The sequence below is a fragment of the Alosa sapidissima genome, chromosome 24, assembly GCF_018492685.1.
Source record: "Alosa sapidissima isolate fAloSap1 chromosome 24, fAloSap1.pri, whole genome shotgun sequence".
Classification (NCBI taxonomy): Eukaryota; Metazoa; Chordata; class Actinopteri; order Clupeiformes; family Clupeidae; genus Alosa; species Alosa sapidissima.
This window is the reverse complement of record NC_055980.1, coordinates 529,473-544,958: the sequence shown is the minus strand read 5'-3', so window position 1 is coordinate 544,958 and position 15,486 is coordinate 529,473. Positions and strand designations below refer to the sequence as shown.

The following is a 15,486-nucleotide window of genomic DNA, read 5'->3' as shown; positions in this document are numbered from 1 at the left end:
ATTGACTACATTGCAGTCAAGAAGTAGGCCAAATTAATTTACGAAACCAAAACGTGGGTCATAGTTGTCTAAGCCTCTATTGCGTAGCCTGTTAAAAACGTAGCCAGATAGTACTAAATCGGCAACAACATTGTTTTCTGCAGAAGCCTACCCAAGGCTACAGATTAATTCTGAACAGTTATTTCTCAACTGGCTCAATTATCACACCACTGTTTTGATTTGCGTAGTTGCGTTAACCCCAACACTGACAATAATGTAGACAGCAAATTTCGATTTTCGTGTAGTCAAGCCTTAAGCCATACCCAAGTAGCCTAAATCGAGGTAATGTTTAATTATGCCTGATTTATTTTGTTATTGAATTCGTAGGCTGGGATTACTCTCGGCAACAATTATGTAAGGGACGGCAGGCAGAGCGATGTACAGTGGCAGAGCGACGCACAGTGGCTGAAAGTGGTACTAAAGCTTCACGCAGCTTCACGCCGCGTAATGCGCGAATGAAGTGGTCATTTGAAAGCGATGCCCACTGTAAGTTTAGATCGTAACATAGCAGTCACCAGCGTTGAGGGCGGGGGCTTGCATAGTCGGCGCATTCCCAACGCACTCGTAGCCACAACGCTAAGCAACTTTAATTTCTTCTTCAACTCCGATGCAGTTGAAAACGAATGGACATGGGATGACAGTGTTATAAAGCGTTCACATGTGAGATTTGCGTCCTCTTTTTGTTAAATTTTCACTTAGATTGTCCGTTACTATAGTTTAGATCGAAACATCACGCTGGTCACCAGGGGTGTGTTTCTCGACAGTGTCGTTGCTAACTAAGTTAGCAACTTACTTGGTTGCATTTTCCCATAGGCAACCTACTAAGTTGCTAAGTGGTTAGCAACAATGCTTTCGAGAAACGGGGTCCAGCATTGAGGGGGCTTGCCGGCGCATTCCCAACGCACTTTCGGTAAATGAAGCAACATCACAGATTACAACCATAAGAGAAATCATAAGAGAAAATATACGACTTTGGGACACTGGAATGTAAAAATTGATGCCTTACCTGTAGACAGTCTTGCTCCTTCTTGAAACCAAAGATTTTCTTAGTTCTAAATAGACCGCCTCTTTTAAAACCTCGCGCTGTGTTCCAAGTAGCTGCCCGCAGATGTGCCTGACTTAAAATCGGCGCGGCCAAAGAAGAAAATCGGCCGATGCCGATTTATTTAAAAAATAGCAAAAATCGGCCGATTAAATCGGCTGGCCGATCGATCGGTCTGTCTCTAATATGAAGTTATTATTTTGCTGTCTCTTCGTTTGTTTTATAACCCAGAAGGATGTACTTAGTATCAAATGATAGCTCTGTGTCTCCTCTTTCATCTGACATGCGTGGCATATCTATCTGATCACGGGTCCGCGAGTAATTCAGACGAGAGTAATGTGTGTGCAGCGTTGGTTTGTGTACATGACGTTATTATTTTGCAGTCACATCGTCTGTTTTCATAAGCCAGAAGGATCGATATACATACTACCAATGGATAGCCCTGTGTCTCCTCTTTCATCTGATAATCTATGCGATCACAGGTTTGCGAGTAATTCAAACAAGAGTAATGGGTGCGCAGGTGAACGCAGAGAAGTAGATAGACTGTAAATATGATTTAATTTGATTTAATTTCATGATTTATTTTAATTTTCATACTTGATCGTACAGACGAGTGCGTAGTCTCTTTGGATTGCTCCACTTCTGCTCTGTCATGCAATAAAGGTTTCATCTCGCCGAGATGAACAGTTCCGGAGCAATGTAACAGAGAAGAAAGCACTTTGCGTCAATCGGGTTCTAAGGGTTAAACAAAATAATGTTCTTTACCATTTAAAATACACTAACAACAAAGTACACTTTTTAAAAGTACATTACAAAAACACTTTGAATATTGCAGAATTAGTATATTTAATTTTAGTACACTGAAGTTGAACTTAATAACATCTACTTTGAAGTATACTTTCTAAAAGTACACATTAAACATACTTTACATAAAGTACAAAAAGTGTAAGCATACTTGTTTTATACTTCATATACTTCATAATCATATTTCTAACACACTAAAGTATATTACTTTTTTACCTGGGTGTGCATCCCAAAATCCTCTCGTGAATGATCCACAGTTTAACCTTAGCAGAGCGGAGCTCAGCCCTATCTAGAGCTGTCTTGTGCTGGTGTGTTTGCACTTTACCGCACCAGTCGGGGAAACAAATAACCAAACTCTTCGGTGGGACGAGTACATAAGTAGGCCTAGTTCTAAGTTGCATTTTAGTAATATATTTGCATTTCGTTAGCTTGGGTTTTGTAATATTACCAAGAAAATATGCTAGCCATTCCTGCTTCAGTTCCAGACAGGTCATCTATCTATAAAGCAAGAAGCGTCTGTGTGTCCTAATGTCTGTGACACGCATATCTCGCTGACCATTTGTCAGACTGACCTAAGCTTTCGTGTGTGGCTCGTGACACAAAGGTGTGCAATCTCAATTTTGAAGATTTTTTAATGTATATTTTTAAAATATGCTTATTTACGTAGGACGTTTATCGCTGCACTGCACTGTTTCCAAGGGGACCAGTTTCAGGGGAGCTCCACCCCATGTCTATTGTGTGGCTTGGTTTCACTTTGATGATAGTCACCGAGAAAAACACGCTTTGGATTTCAGCAGCTGAGTAATCTCACCTCATCTGCGAATTTCCGAATATATTTTTGAGGAACACACGTCCTACGTAAATAAGCATATTTCGAAATATGCATTATAAAGTCTTCAAAATCGAGATTGCATACCTTTGTGCCATGCACGAGCACGTACGAAATCTTAGGTCAGTCCGACAAACGGTCAGCGAGATACAGTATGCGTGCCACAGACATTAGGACACACAGACACACAGACACACAGAGATAGATAGATAGATAGATAGATCAGAGGGCTTTGGAGCTAGACCGTAGTCTGCATTAGCAACAAAATGGCTTATATGCAGCAGCGGGCACTGAGACATGTCAAAATAAATCACTATTTTTAAACCACTGCCTAGGCTCAAAATATCCTTACACTTTGAATGCTTAGCTGGAATGATGATTTTTCCTATCATCCTTTTTTTAAAGCAGGCATACCTGAATAGCATATTTGAACGGGCACTGCACTAGTCATTAAAACCATCGGGACTAATCCCTTTCATTTCTCCTGCAGCAGGTTGTGCGCCACAGAGTAGACGGACATAAGATACAGTCTGAGGAGTTGCAGCTTTACATAGGTTTCCCTCACAAACTCTGATTTGGTCGCTATAGCTTTTTCCCAGCTTAGCAGTTTATGAGTGTTTACTCCTAAATGAAAACGATTCGAATACACTAGCCACACACTCGCAATTCACTGACGTCAGGTTCACTTATCGGTGCATCTCTATATAGAACGGCATTTATTATCGGGAAAATACGTCCCGACAGGACAAACTGGATCCAGACACGCCAACAGAATAAAAAAAATATCAATAATAATACATAATAATTATAAATAATAATAATAGTAATAATTAAAAATAATGAACAATTCAATTACTTAAATAGCCTTAAAAGCCTATTTAAAAGCTTGCGAGAGTACATATGTTTTTAGTCTGATTTTGAAAGAAATAGGAGCAGTCTAGTTCAGGGGGCAGGGGATTCCAGAGAGTGGGGGCATAGGCTGCTATCTTAGGGATCTGACTGGTGTATGCAATGAGCATATCAGAAATGTAGGAGGGAAATGTCCATCAATGATTTGAAAATAGTCAGAAGTATTTTAAAATTAATTATTTGCTTTACTGGGAGCCAATTTAGTGATTTAAAAACTGGAGTGATGTGCTGAGATCGTTGTGTTCTGGTACTCTGGCTGCGCATTTTGGACAAGCTGGAGTTTGTTTAGGTGTCTGTTTTGTCAGTCCATCAAAAAGTGTGTTACAATAATCGACTAGAGCAAAGCATGAACCAACTTTTCAGAGTCTGCTACTGACACATTTCACTTTGAGATGTTCTGTTAAAACACATGGCCATACTGACAAGCAGTGATTTGCCTTTGCTTCTGCTGATATCATGGATCGAAGACTGTGTGGTTGAACATAGCCAGGCCTACTGAAAGAGAATGGCTTATTGCATCAGGTAGTCCACGTAAACAGATCTACTTTGATAACTTCACAGTGCAAAGAGGTAACAGTTGCTCAAGTCTTGAGATTAGGCTATTTTTACAAACGTAAGCAAATCATTGTGGTTAAGGTACAGAAAATGTGTATGTATAGATATTTTAGCGGTTAGGTTTAACCATTTCCCCCGTAGGTTCAGGAGGGCGTCATGACGCAGTAGGACTGCCCGATAAACGCACTATGCGCAACAATCGACCTGACCTGCTCAGTGGAAGATTCACGCCGGCCAGGGGTGCACGAAAAACTTATTAAGGTAACATTAACGTTAATGGTAACTTGTATTAACTTATAATGATTGACACGTTTAACAGGTAACTTCAACATAAGCAGAATTTAAACAGATTGGCCATGCGATGCTAACATGGTAGTGTTTTGGTGTCAATGAAGTAGCCTAAAGTTAACGTCATTTGATGGTTAACGTTAATGTTAGCCTTTAGCGTTTGCGTTTATTTCAAAATGATTACCGTTACAGCTGCATGGTACAAGTGTAGCTTTGTGTTGCTTTAGTCAGAAATCTAGCGGTGACTTTAATCACAATGTTACTTTAACTTGACATCGCTCATGTTAGCATGTTAGCTAAAAGGGACATGCGGACCTACGTTAGCTGACGTTGTGTTAGGATAACACGCACAGTAACGTTAGTTACCAAGTATAAAATGATTCACCACTGAAACGAAATGGCACTAGTTCCGGACTCATAGGCGTAGCTTTATCAACCGTCTCCGGTGCAACGGTAAATGCATGTAACCAGCCATTCAACAAGTCACGTTAGTTAGCTAGCTGCTAGCTAGTCCCAGTAGAGACAGATAGGGAACACCATAGCTCTAGACGGTAAAAGAGCCTCGACGCTGCTGTTCTGTCAAACTAGGCTACCTGTCGAGTTATGCTATCACGAAAGCTCAATGGAAAAAGAAAACTCACAATCCACTGTTAGAAGTACATTTACTGTAATTTTGTGTTACCTCGTTGTACAATATTTAATAGTTAACGTCTGTTAATCGAAATCGCTAATGTCAGAACACCAAAAAAAGACCGTTTTGAAATATGCGTTCCGTAGTGCTGTCATGTAGCACCTAGACTTTTTCTATCAAACATTTAACTGTGTGATGATTGTAGCATTTTAAAAAATCCTACCTATGTGCACAACCCAGGGACAACTTCTAACCACAAGCCATCAGGATTAGCACATCCACACACACATCACAATACAGTTAAGCACAAATATTCCAAGTGATTGGAACACAGACAACTCACCATACACACCTGTTATTGTTTTACATTAGTTCGTTTTTTGCATGTTTAATTAATATTTGATCATTACTATTGGATTTATTTGGTTCAATTTGACATCTTTATTGAGTAAATAAAAACACACATTCAATTCAATATAAGCTTAGCCTTCCAAAAAGAACTGCAGGTGTTCATATACCATTCTTTGTACTGGATTCTCATGTGGATTATCAAATGTAGTTAGGCATATTATTTTCCACTGTTGTGTTCCACTGTAGTGGCCTGACTTTGACTGTATTCCTTTATACAACTAGATGGAAAGAGTATATAGCCACTCTGAACTTGTCTTAAACTGTGAAGTTGTCTTAATATAGCTTTTAGATGTCCCAAGGGGGGCGTGTAAGGGTGGGACTCTGTTTGGCCTATTGCAATCCAGTGTCAGTTTGAACAGCTGAGAGAACGCGTTATGTGCCATGTTAATGTTTGCCTATGTTGTCAGAATTTTCATTAATATGTAGAAATGGGTAGAAATTGCTTGGTGTGAAATTGCAGTCCTGACAGAGGCGTATCAAGCTTTTTAAAAGTGTGGGGGTTGTGGGATAGGGAAGTGAAACAATCCGGCCAAATTATAAATAACTCCCTACAGAGACGTTGCAAGTATTTTCTGAGACTATATTGCCAGTAGTCCGAGAGTTTTCCCCCAAATTTTTTTCGAAATTCTGATTGCTAAATACACCATTTTAATGCAGTTTGGGAGGGACGGAACAAGCAGCGCTTCTCATCTGTGTGGCTCATGTGACACGTAGGCCTACATTATCTACCTGCTATCTCTTCACTATTTGACACTACCCTACATGGAGACACATTTCATGTTATAAATGAAGAAATCATTTCAGAAATTATGTTTTGTGCATATGGGTTAGCAGGCTACAATAAAATTGCCTAACAGACAACAGCCTAATTTCGAGGTATCACTGGACTATTAATATGCCTAACTATAATACCTATTAAATAAATGTAAAGGACACAGAATAATGAAAGAACTGTAAGCTCAAATTCAAAAACGTTTGAAGTCTACCCAAACATAAGGTAATATAAATAAATTGTGTTGCATATAGCCAGCTTAATTAATGTCCATTTAAAGATTATGATTAGCAGTTTCTATGCTGTTTCCAATGCTAGTTACAGGAAGCCACATTATTGTTTAAACTATTGTTGCTTCTATCCCACGTTACCTTTCACTTGCTGCAGGGATGCACACATTGCATGAGCGCTCATAAGCGTTCTATTTGAGTTCTACATGGTGGAAATCTTAGTTCTCAGATGTAGAACTCAAATGTGCCGCCGTTTGTAAGATCAAATAAGACGTTCTAAATGAATCGCGATGTAATGAAGTTGTTTTTTTCCAAGCGTCTTGGAGACGTATGTGTGCTGACTGGGCTATGTCTATATAGTTGATGACACCAAATTAATAGGTAGGCTATTTCTGAATGGGGAAACTTTTAGCCTGTAGTTTATTTTTCTTTCAGTCCGCGGTTCCATATCATTCAAACTTGCTGCAAATGACGTGTGAAGCACCGGGCATAACTTAATTTCGCGGCTACGTGCAGTAGGCCTAGGCTAATTGTTGAGGAGGCCCATAGTTTGAGAAAAGCTGCAGATCATAGGCAGAGAAAGCATAATGCTCTATGAACAGTAGCCAAGGGCCTTTCTGGAGAAACAAGAAGTGCCTTAGTGGGCGCACCCCCGCTTTCACTTTGACTCCCTGCATTTCTACATTGTGACAAAAACTGTAAGTCAGACAGTGAATTTTCGTTTAGCATAATGTGGTAACAATTATTATTTCAGTTCTACCTCAAATCTGATCACTGCAGACGTTATAATGCAGACCCAAGCAGCAGCATAGCCTTGAAAGACGCACTTAGAATTTGATCAAGGCGGCTCTGGTTCTTCACTGGCGCGATTGGCTGGATGACCGCTCAATCAAATCAACGGACCTATTTGTGTCTCTCTGTGTGTGCGCGTTATCAGAGCCCGCCCTTTTTAGACATAAGGTTCCAACTCTTTACGTGAGCGTTTATTTCCATATATTTTACTTTCGTTTTAATCTGACAAAAAGTGTGGGGGATAGAATCGTGTTTCAGCAAAAGTGTACGTTATAACACCCACATCCCCCACGCTTGCTACGGCCCTGAGTCCTGATAAGCCTTGTAGTTCATTTAATTATTTTGTCATGTGTGTGTTTGAAACATGCTGGTTGCTAAGTTGACATTTTGGAAGCGGTTGCAAGGTTTTTGCTAGGGTGCTTGAGGTAGTTGCTGAGGTGTTGCTAGGGTAATTATAGTGGTAACTACACTATAATCATATTGGTTGCTAGGTGGTTGCTAGGGTACTTGAGGTGGTTGCTAGGGTAATTATAGTGGTTACTATGCTATCAAAAGTGGTTGCTAGGCTGGTTGCTAGGGTAATGATGTTGGTTGCTAAGGTGGTTGCTAGGTTGACATTTTAGAAGTTGTTGCTAGGTTGTTACTAGGGTACTTGAGATGGTTGCTAGGGTAATTATAGTGGTTACTATGCTATAATAAGTGTTTGCTAGGTTGGTTGATGGGGTAATCATGTTAAAGGAAATATAGTGCATGCAAAGTTGTTCCTATGTTGGTTGGTATGGTAATCATGCTGGTTGCTAAGTTGGTTGCTAAGTTGACATTTTGGAAGCTGTTGCTAGGGTATTTAAAATGATTGCTAAGGTGTTGGTAGGGTAAACATAGTAGTTACTATGCTATAAAAAGTGGTTGCTAGGTTGGTTGTTAGAGTAATCATGTTGGTTGTTAACTCATTGAATGCCAATCTGTTTTTGGGAGCTTTGTCCTAGAGTGCCAGCAATCTAGACCATTGTTGATGATTTTTGTACAGCCACAGCATATTCTGTGTTATAGCTATGAGCACACAATAGCTCGATTAAAAGGTGAGACTTTAGGCTCTCGGTGGGTGCAAACCGTGTATTTCTACACGCCTCTGTTCCTGAGAAATCCCAAGCTAAACAGTGGCTAATTTTCATCAAAATCGCTGTTTTTTTCTAGAAATGGAGATATAACGTCTTTCATGAAATATGAAGTGTTGCCTGTTACTTACTTCTGTAAACTTTCCAGGAAGTGATCAGCGAGACCTGGCGAGACTGCCACCTAGTGTTAGACCCACAAAAATGGCCTGGTTTTGACCTGACGTGCATGTGTCACTGATTCGACCCAAAGCGGCAACCGAGTTATGATAAAATGTCCAGATTGTGCGTTTTCATGGGTTTCACGATCGTCATATATTTCATTTCCATTCATCACAGAGTTCCCAAAATCACATAAGGTGTGTTGGAGTGTCTAGTTTCGTAATTTAAAAAAAAAGCTAAAAATGTAATATTACGTTTTTGGCACTCAATGAGTTAAGTTGTTTGATAGGTTGACATTTTGGAAGTGGTTGCTAAGTTGTTGCTAGGGTACTTGAGGTGGTTGCTAAGGGGTTGCTAGGGTAATTATAGTGGTTACTATGCTATAAAAAGTAGTTGCTAGGGTAATTAGGGCTGAAACTAATCATCGAGTTACTCGAATAACTCGATTACAAAAATTACTTGAGGCAAAAACCCTGCCTTGAAGCCTCGTTAAATTCCTATGACGCGCACTATACGCGCAGGGATCTGATTGTTCCACACGGACCGTTGTTCAGGAAGCACACCACTAGTGCGTGAATCGTGAAACATTCTGAATTTAGCTGGCACGATGGCAGAGTCAAGATATCCATAAATGGCAGAGAATGTCTATAAAGTTTTCAAGTAAAGTTTTGGGATCATTACATACTCAAAAAGGAAAAGAACAAGCATCTGAACCTAAGTATCCACTCCATGCTGTTTCACCAAGCGTCAATAAAGTAGGCTAGGCTATTTATCAATCTTATCTATTCTAGCCTATCTATCATCTATCTACGTAGCCTATAGCCTACATTGATGTTGGCTGATTTTAATCACATACTGTATTTGTAGCGATGTCGTGATGGCTTGTTTAGCTTTGATGTTTTTAAGTAAGTAAACTTATTCACGTTCAATTGCAAGACAGTATGCCTAAAAAAGAACCCCTCACACACATTAGGGCTTTGACTTTTGCCAAAAATCATATTCGAAGTTCGTTTGTTTATTAATATTAAAATTCGAATATATTTGAATATGTGTTAATAATATTTTAATTAAATGTCTTCAGTAAGACCGATATGGTATCAAACTTAAGTTCTATATGTTCTGTCCACCAGACCAGGGCTTAAAATTCATTTTTCAAAATGGGGGGGAATTCCCCCCTTAGGTTATTCATGTAGGGGGGATTTACACAATTTGGGGGGGAGGGGGGGTCGATTCTGATACCAAGTCAAGAATTGCGATTTCAATACTTCGATACTTTTTTTTAAAAAAGTGTTTGATTTTGGGGCCCCCACCACCCTGACGTCATCAGTAATATATACTGTAGTGGGATCATTCACAACAGTGGACATCCTAGATTCTGCTTGACTCTCCACACACACAAACACACACTGAAAATGATAGCTTATGTGATATGTTTCTATCATATATTTTTGAATTCATATAGAGTGTATTTATTTAATAATGCATTTAGCATTTTACTAGTAATTACTAGTAGCTAAACATATTTAGTAATTTGAATGCCTCATATTGACGTTTAACCTATAACACTTAGGCATATCTTTAATGTGGTGTGTAGGTCCAATTGAGTGCACATTGCTGATGAGTAGGTGTAATTGAGTGCCTGTCACTTTAAGAAAATACGTGAGAGTAATTCTATGGAGTAATTAGCCCCCCTTCAACCTGACGGTTTTAGGCTATAGTCGCTAGTGAATAAAAGTTGTGCATAGTGCGGTATGTGTATGCAAATTATTATGTTTTCTATGTCATTAGATACAATAAATGTTCAAAAAACTAACATGTCGAAGACAATCTTTCTGGGATCAAGTGTTGACGTGACCTGAGCTAGCAGGATCGTTACCAAGGAGCTCTTTCCAGATGTAAAAGTTTGCCATGGTAGCGTAGCCTATTTGCGTGTGGGTAGATGACAAATAGCAGAATTCAGACTGTCCATGTGTCACACACTTATAAAAAATGGCAATTGTTAAGAATTGATATGGAAATGTTGTAGGTCTGGTAGGTTCAAGTTCTGTCATATTAAATTTATTGGATTTGTATTTAACTTTTGACTTAAAATAATCATCCAAACATAAAAAATGTCATATGGTGTGACTGTCCACCATGTGTGCGAACTTCCTAAAAAGAGTGTATATCCATAAAAAGTATAATTACTTTAAAGTTTTACCATGCATATAAAATAATTGGATGTTTTTTACAACCACAGAAAGTTTTGATGTTTATGCATGCTGTCCAACTAAGTTATAATCAAATATATTTTGTCCATAAAATGGTTGTCATATGGCGTGACACTATATTGTATATTTTGACCGGGCATTCATTTGGACATTATTATTGTGAAGAGGACCCTGCTTAACCAGGAAGTAACAATAGAATGTCAGGAGTAATTGGAATGGTCAAGAGGTGAGTTCTGCTTTTTAGGTTTTTATATAAAAAGCTTAGAATTGGACATCATCAATCGTGGCCAAATTTTAGTGTCTTATGGTGTGACATCATTTGCCTAAAAAGTAGCTATTTTTCACAAATATTCTTCATGAATTCTTAAAAAGCACTGCTGCCATGTGGTCAGTTGCATGCTAAATAATAGTTAGCTGTATTTAACTGTCTAGAAAATTAGTTTAACTGTCAAAATGTCATATAGTGTGACGCTGCATCATATGGTGTGACAGCTTTTTTCAAGTCACACTATATGACATTTCTGTCACACCCTATGACCAAATTGCATTTTTACATAAAAGTTCTTGTAAAAACATGTTTTAAATTCAGATATTATGTTTTTTTGTTAAATCTGTGATAATTGGGAAAAAAATGTATCTGTACAATTCATATTTCTCATACTTTTTTCTTTTATGTTACCATGCCATGTAAGTTTAAAAAATAAATACTAAACTTTCATCTATTTTGCTGTTACATGCATACACCATTCATAGAGTGACTTCAAAAGTCATTGTTAATGATTTTATTGTCATTAAAAACCCTGTTTTGCTCTGACACATGGTGGAGTGGTGCAGTTCATCATATGGCGTGACACCATGTCATTTGGTGTGACATTAAATAATGTCACAAAAAAAGACTTTATAATTGAAAAATCATTAAAACATCAATAGCACACAAAGGAAATGGTATCTGCAAGAACCTCAAGAATTTTGAGTGAGTTCTTACAAGAAATATCAGAATTAAGCTAAAATATCTGGTTACATTTAGGAGCATTCTCCACCTTGACAAAATAACTTGTTAAATGTTAGGTTTTTCTTCTAAATATTCATAAGGAAATGTTGCATATCAAAGCAAACATGATTAAAATGTACAGTGACATAAATTAAAGTAGAAAAAAGTATCTAATTTTCATTTTATTTCAAATTATTTTCACGTCACACCATATGACAATTTTAGGCACTAACATGACAAATTCGCATATAAATATATATTTCACTTTTTTTTTTTGAAAAAAAAAAATGTATATTAGTCAAGTTTAGAGATACAGCAACACATATAAACACTTTTTAGGGATGATATTTGAAGTTTTTTTAAATTCCTTTTTTCAGGCTTATTTGTCATCCACCCGTAAGCGCAAAGTGGTTCTCCCTCTCTCTCTCTCTCTCTCCGTGTGTGTGTGCGTCTGCATGAGGCTATGTTCAATTCAACTCGCCACTTAATGATTAGGCTATATTAACGTCATCAGACAGGCTGTAAAAGTGTATGCGGGAATTTCTCGCATTATGATGGCTAGAGTTGCGGGACTTGAACAAATTATGCGCAATACCCGCAATCCCGCAGTGAAATTTAAGCCCTGCCAGACGGCAGTGTATCAGTCAATGTCAATAGACTATGTGCACTAAAGGCTGAGTATTTATGCGTGTGTTAAAATTGTTATTATTGAGCACAGGGCTGGGCGATAAAACGATAGCGAAATGTATCGCAATAGACATGTAATCGATATCAATAAAAAATATGTTCGATAGAACATTCATAATTAAAAGCAACACACACCTCCTGCCTTACTTTGTCCATAAATAAATAGACTATATATATTGCATTGTAGTATGTCAAACTCTACCAGAGTAGGCGATAGAAGTAGGCCTACCTCAACACAGACTCTCCTTGCCCCGTGCACTCTCTCTCTCTCTCTCTCTCTCTTTCTCTCCCTCTCAACAGGTGCATCCCTCCTCAGCATGCACATGTGATCCAAACATTAATCGTGCAAGATGACTGGCTAAATTGCTATTAAATCCGGTTAGCATCATTAGCACGCTGCACGAATTTGTTCAAAACTGTTGCATTCAAATTGACTGCTAAGTTCTAATCATCTCAATCCCGATGCAAATGGAAAAGTATTTTCCAAGACTCAAACGGGCCTGTCCCAAGGAGAAAAAGTATTCATTTGAAACTTAAACACACGTGGGGAAACTGAACAGTCTAACCAGTAGACTATGATAAAATAGAAAATTAAGCTAACGTTAGGCTACTTTGTTTACAATATGTCCAGGCTTCAACCAGTGCTGCTTTTCATTCAGACTTATCTGCACATTTATTTATTTGAGTGTTTTTCATGATTGTGTTGACATTTCTTTTCCCTGTTTGCTTTGATTGATAACTGAGGTGATTAAAATCAGAGGAAGGTTAAGTTTAAAATAAAGTAATAAAGTGTCTATTATGTCTGTGGGAGCTCACTAAGCGCGAACCAGCAATGATGCTAATGTCACCTACAGGAGCCCAGATGACCAATAATAGCCTTGCTAATGAGCTCGCGATTTTACTTCACCAGGCGTGAAAAAAACCTTGGAATCTGAATTGAAAACAACGTTTACAACCAAATACATTTACAAAAAATTATTTCCATAGGCTACAGGTTCGAATATTAAGAGATCCCTAAAATTCGTTCGAATATCTTTAATTTTTAAAATTATCGAATTATATTCGAATAACGAAGTTCGGAGTCAAAGCCCTAACACACATGCATGCACCCTCATCTTTCCTCACGCACCGCACGCGTGCACACACACACACAGGTTGCTAGGTTACCATAGCAAATAGGCTCACCCCAGAAATGATTTTTTAGTAGCCTAATTGTAAAATTATTTGTTAGTAGCCTAATGGTAGGCTATTTTTTAGTAGCCTAATGGTAAAATTATTTGTTAGTAGCCTAATGGTAAATGCTGCAGGTGTAGAAATCTACATAAAACAGATATTTATGTTGATGTCAGGTCTAGATTACAGCATGAAACTTGTAGGCTACATATTAATACATTTAAATTGCTTTCCCTCTTCTCCCTCCCAGCACTTCACAACATAGTATGGACAGCTTGTTCAGCCAGCTAAGTCATGCACAAGAGGCTGCAATTTTACAGAGAGCATTTTGAACATTATTTAATTGATGGCACTGGCACTTAAAAAACACTAAATGGATAAATTGCAATAAATGGGTTAGAATGAGTTAGAATAAATACCTCTGTGCCAATTGCTTGATCATTTTACAGCCATGTCATTTTCGTTATGCATTATGTGTTTTGGTTGTTTAAAAATGCAAAAAAAAAATTATCCGATTAATCGATCGATAAAGTGCTAGATTAATCGATTACAAAAAGAATCGATAGCTGCAGCCCTAAGGGTAATCATGCTGGTTGCTAAGTTGGATTCTAGGTTGACCTTTTGAAAGCAGTTGCTAGGTTGTTGCTAGGGTATTGAGGTGGTTGCTAAGGTGTTGCTAGGGGTAATTATAGTGGTTACTATGCTATAAAAGTAGTTGCTAGGTTGGTTGCTAGGATAATCATGTTGGTTGCTAAGGTGGTTGTTAGGGTGTCATTATGGAAGTGGTTAATAAAATACCCCCCCTACTGTAATGTGGAGTGCAGCCTCCTTTCCCCCAGTGAGCTCATCATTTCTCTGTGGACGTTTGGTAAAACATACGGTTTGACCATTAACCCTCTATACCCCAGTGGAATTCTACAACAATGCCCCAGATTCCTGGGAATTCTAAGAGAAAAGGGCAATTTGAGAAACATTTCAAATAACTAAAAATCTAATGAAAAGTGTCAATTGTAAGTTTCTTTCAGTTTAAAGATTAGAAATGGCTCTTTCAAATGATATATGATCCATTAAGAATTGTATATTCATGTTTCCAATAGACAGCCATAGGCCTACTCACTTACAGTCTAAAAGTTTTTCACTAACAAAAAGTTATAAATATGGTTCACATATTTCTGTATTAGAAGCTGGGAAACAAGATACTATATGAGTACTGATTTCATTGAAATAGACTGGCATATCTTGCACTTATTTGGGATTTAGCTGGACAGTGAGCCTTACAGCTAAAAAATGATGAGGATATGAACTAACGTAGGCCAGAAGCATAGCGCATGAAATTGTGACTCATTTGATAAGCATGTCACCAAGAACAGGGACTGTTAAACCTGACATGGATTTACGTTTTGTTTTATGCACATCATGTTATATAATTTATCTAAACTTGATCAGTTGATGATAATGAACCTGATTGCACTCGTTCACTAACTTTCAACCTATCCTGTGCTAACATTACGAGTCTCAGACTAACGTTACATCAGTGAAGGTAGTAAATTAGCAGGCTTTTTTGTAATCACAAAGATGACTAGACATTGGCCTACTTGTATACAAATACATTTTCCTGACATCCATAAGCAGAAAACACAACGGTTCCCGCTTTGGTTATTAGTAAACAAAAACTCATTTAGAGAGACATACATAAGTAGTAGTTTGCAATAACTATCTGTAAGTGGGATAACGATAATGTTAGCTTTACTGTACATGTTAGAAAGGGGTCATGTTAATGTTATGTGTTAAGATATAACTGCAAATAAACCTGGCATGGGTTTATCATAAACTTTATTGTTAATTAGGC

The 15,486-nt window shown here is 38.0% G+C and overlaps 2 protein-coding genes across 3 annotated transcripts in view; both read left to right on the top strand.

Annotated features, from left to right (window-relative positions):
- Positions 1–4,319: 4,319 nt before the first annotated feature.
- Positions 4,320–15,486, top strand: part of oat (ornithine aminotransferase) — a 115,534-nt gene continuing 104,367 nt past the window's right edge. For both annotated transcript variants that reach the window (XM_042082914.1, XM_042082912.1), the window contains exon 1: positions 4,320–4,439. The gene's annotated coding sequence lies outside the window, so the exon portion shown is untranslated. The remainder of the gene's footprint in view (positions 4,440–15,486) is intronic.
- bub3 (BUB3 mitotic checkpoint protein) overlaps positions 4,383–15,486 on the top strand; it is a 234,451-nt gene continuing 223,347 nt past the window's right edge. Inside the window, exon 1 of the mRNA XM_042082918.1 lies at positions 4,383–4,439. The gene's annotated coding sequence lies outside the window, so the exon portion shown is untranslated. The remainder of the gene's footprint in view (positions 4,440–15,486) is intronic.